We start from the raw sequence: 4,760 nt of genomic DNA, 5'->3' as shown, positions 1-4,760 counted from the left end.
CTTGTTTAAGGATCCTGTTAAAAACAGGAAATGAGATTAGCCTGGCATGATGAGTTCTTGATGAAGCCTTACTGGTTCTTGGAATTCATTGCTTCACTTTCTTAATACTCACCCTGAATACCCCATACACTCCAAAGACCTCAAACCTGTTGGTGAAGTAGAGCTATGTCTATCCCAAGCATGTGAAGACTTCCCTTGTCAGAATGGGCAAATGTGAATAATTTGTTCCAGTGGCCATGAAGACTGCTGAAGCAGGCACTGTGGAGTGCTTAGAGCTTAGTCAGACATCAGAGATGCCAAGGTCACCCACTACATCCTGGGCTATTGCCAGTCATCTTGACTTTTGTCTTGACACTGGACTTTGGTGACTCTGGAAGAAAGGCTAATGACTTTGTGCAACTTTGCCTCACTTGAATCCAGTTCACACTGTGGCATGTAAAATTGTATGTGGTCACCTTATTTCTGTCCCAGGTTTGAGGAAAATTAGCTGGGGTTTCTAATATATTTGTTACTTATAAATTAGAAGCTTTAGCACCAGTTTTGGGCATTAAGCATTTATTAAAGCATACTAGTAGTAGGCTTCCGCCAGTCAAGGATGACCATGGATCAGCGCCTTGAAGAGCCACAGGCCACAGTGTGGCTGTGCAGTCTGATATGGTAGCCACAGCTCCCCCAACAAGGTCATCGGAAAACTGCTCTCCCTGTTGCCCATCGGTTCCTTCGTCTCATTCATTTTTCTTTCTCCAGAGCTTGGAGGTCCATCTCAGCTGTGTGCAAGCATCCTAAGTATTAGTAAAAAGAGAGCACCTGGCTCAGAAAGTTAAGAAAAGGCCTATGTAGCCTAGAGCTTGGCCTGGCCTTCTCCAAGTCCCACCATGAGACTGCCCGAGAGCCAAACTGAGAGTGGAAGCTTCCTCTGTGTCTGGAGGAGAGGCAGTCCCTACACACCACTCCAAGCTAATTGGCCAACATCACCAGAAGCTTTTGGTTCGCAGGACTTGAGGGCGGTCCATGAGCATAAGGTGCTGAGGTCAGAGGTTCAGAGAACACACCCCCTGAGGGCCAGGCTCTCAGGTAGGTGTGGTTTCAATCAAATTAACTCCAAGTGAGTCAATCAGCAAAGTCAATCCAATCAATATAATTCCCTGGGGGGGGGGGGGTGTCCTCTGGGTGTTCCAAAACCCATTATTCTCTCACAACACACAATTCAAAACACTCTTCCACTATTTTACCCCAACATCATTATGTCTTTGGTCCTCTTCAAAGACAAAGGATGAACAAAAACAGCACAAAGGTGTTCACCAAAGACCTCTTGAACTGTCAAACTGCATCTGGTATATGGTGTCAAGGACTGGGGCAGCTAGGTGGCACCATAGTGCATAGAACACTGTACTGAATTTAGGTCAGGAAGACCTAAATTCAAACCCACCCTCAGACTCTTAGTAGCTATCTATCTGGCCCAGGGCAAGTCATTTAACCTGTCTGCATCAGTTTCCTTATCTGCAAAATGGTGAGAGCACCTACCTCCTAGAAGGAGGAAAGCTCTTTGCAAACCTTAAAGTGCTATATAAACGCTAGCTGTTATATTGTAGAAAGGGTATTCACAGGGTGGCATGCATTAAAAAAAAGGGCAGCCAACATTTTTAGAAGCCTTAACTGTACCATGTAAGAGTTGTTGAAGGCAGAGCAACTACTTAATTTTGCTTCTGTTTGCTAAGAGGATAATTGAACTGAGAAAGAAAAAAATAGCTCACAGTTGAAATTTAAACTAAGCAAGTAGAGGGCTCATAGCAGGTTCTTAACAAATGCTTGAATTACATTGATTTAAGGAAATTTCACTCCTTAAGATGTTTGTCACATCATCCAGATGGTCTTCATTCCAAGAGCCTGAAAGGCCTGCAGGTTAGCTTCGTTTAGAAGCTAGAGTACTAGACTTGGTGTCAGGAAGACTTGGGTTAAGATCTCACTGCTGCCACAATAGCACAGGGTTGAGGCTGGAGGGAGGAAGGGAGGTCACCTGGTATCTTATTCTATGGAGTTGAAACCAGGCAGAGCAGTGGATCCAAGAGTGTACCCTCTAATAGAAAGGAAGGCATTGGGAAGAATTTGCTCCTCTGCCCTCCAGCCCTTCATTCAGAGAGGAGAGGAGGCTGAGGGAGGTGGTATCTTTCAACATTTATCTGAGGTATTTGTTTTTAGTCAACTACTTATTCTAGGTAGATTAGTTTTATTTGTGGAAATATTTTTCAGTCAAAAATGATCTTTATCTTTTGTAGTTGTCTCTATTCCTTGTCCAGTTAAGAATTCATCTTTTGTCCATAACTATGAAAGGTAAATGATCTGCATTTCTTCTAATTTTCTGTGGTATCTTCTACTGTTTTGTAAACAAAAATGGAGACACAATTCCTAAAGGTGCCTTTGGCACTGGCTATTTCAGGCATGGACCTGAAATACTATGCATCCTTTTCTCTACCTCTTAGCTGTCCTGGATCCCTTCAAGACTTAGCTCAAAAGCCACCTTCTGGAGAAGGCCTTTCCTGCTCCCCTCACCCCAGGTCTTTTGGACCCCAACTACTGCTTCTAGCTCCTTTCTTCTGTGACTGATTTCTATCTACTCCGTATATATCATGAACCTACATAGTTATTTCCAGAATGTGAAGACTTTGATGGCAGAGCCAGTGTTTTTACCTTTTATCCCCAGGGCACAGCACAGTGCTTAGCATGTAATAAGTGCATAATAAATGCTTATTGACCGGCAAACTGTTGACTGGAGTTATCTTATTGGCTGCTGGTGATATAACAGTCATGTCAACACTTCATAGTGAATGTTTTGGGCTATTTATTTAAATTTCCATTACATTGCAGCAATAAGACACTGGTGCATTTCTGTGAAATGATTATCACCTTGTGCCTGGGTTATAGCCTCACATACACAACATATCAGAGGAGGAGATGTATGTGGTATAATCATCTCACTCTAAAAGCATCACCAAGTTCAGTAAGCTGGAATTTGTTTTTCTTTAACTCCATCCTTTACCCAACCCAGATTTCTCTTCACACAGACTAGGCCCTCTTTCTCCAAACCCTCCCCGCTTCAGTACTCTCATCTTCTCATGCTCCCCACACTCTTACCTCCATAACCTACCTTTACTTACCTCCATCCATCTTCTGTCACTCTACCCTCTCAACCGAGGCTGGCACAGACCCAGGTCTTTTCTCATTTCATTATCATCCCATCCCAATCCCCAATAAAATTCCCTCCCCTTACCTCAGCCCCCAGCCTGGGCCCCAACCATTCCCTTTTGGGAAATGCAGCCTTCAAAAAGTAGAGAAAACCACGAAGGGAATGGCTGTTCTAGATTAGATTCTGAGCAACAAAGAGAAACTGGTTGTCAAAATTTAAATGATGGAAACACTGTTGTTGAGTCATTTCAGTTGTGTCTGACTCTGTGGTCCCATTTGGGGTTTTCTTGGCAGAGATACTGGAGTGGTTTGGCATTTCCTTCTCCAGCTCATTTTACAGATGAGGAACTGAGGCAAATAGGATGAAGTGACTTGTTCAGGGTTACCCACGAGTAATTATCTGAGACAAGATTTGAATTGTTGAAGATGTCTCTGTGATTCCAAGTCCAGTGCTGTATCCAGTGCACCACCTAGCTGCCAAAGCTTAAGCAAGCATTTTATTTTACAATTCTTGGTAGAAAAGGGCAAGAGAGAGCTTTCTATTTCTAGCAAGATGACTGAGGGAAGTTTATATATAAAACCAGCACCAAATTCCCCCATACCCCTTCCCCACTACCTCAAAACAAAGCACCAATAACATCTAAAGGAGTGCCATGGGTCACACTTGAGTTAAACTGCTCCAGTGGTTTAGGCTTCATTGGAATGAAATTGGATAATGGCAAATCATGTAACAATTAACAAAAGATTTTTACTCAGTGGTGTGGAAAGGATCTTGAGCAGAGACAAATGTGGTTCAGTTGGGCACACACATTTGCTGTGAAGGTATGCCAGATCAGAAGGGTGCATTGATTCCGTTGGTAGTGGGAAGTGTGTCAAGCCTACAAAGTGTCTTAGTCTTTGGGCTGGAATTTTATACATTAGGCAACCAGGAAGCTACGTCGGTGGTTCAAACTTTAGTCCCCTGGACCAACTGTCTCCAGGATGGTTTCATTGCCCTTTTCAGTGGCAGGAGTAGCCTATGTGGCAGGGACTTTCCAATCTTTTATATGTAGTAGTTGCTGCCCCTATTACAGAAGAAAGAAATCCCCACAAAGCAAGTCCTATAGAAAGAAGAAAAAACAAAACAAAACAGCAGAGGGGTTGAGGAACTGAAAAAAACAAAGAAAATCTTTCAATTTAATCCAGAAATACTGTGTAGCAAAAAAAAAAAAAAAAACCCAAGAGCAGACCCCAAGATAAGTGTATACTCTTGTAATATCTAAAATCAGAACCTGAGAAAGAGAATGGAATGACCTTTAGAACCACGTGAGTGGTTGGAAAGTCTTATAAAAATAATTGGAGAAGAAAAGTTAGAACTCTTAATGAAAAACTCAAAAGGAGAATAGTCTTAAACCAGAAGCTCAGCAACTTTAGCAAAACATTAGATACTTTCAAAAAAATGAAGAGAATGAAAAACAATTATTAAGCTCTTACTAGAAATCAAACCCTATTCTAGGCAAACTGAGATACAAATACAAAAGGAAAATAATCCCAGCCTAGTAGGAGTTTATATTCCAATGAGGGCCATAACACATAGT

This window comes from Dromiciops gliroides, chromosome 4, assembly GCF_019393635.1.
Source record: "Dromiciops gliroides isolate mDroGli1 chromosome 4, mDroGli1.pri, whole genome shotgun sequence".
In the NCBI taxonomy this organism is placed as follows: Eukaryota; Metazoa; Chordata; class Mammalia; order Microbiotheria; family Microbiotheriidae; genus Dromiciops; species Dromiciops gliroides.
Note: the sequence above shows the minus strand (reverse complement) of the source record.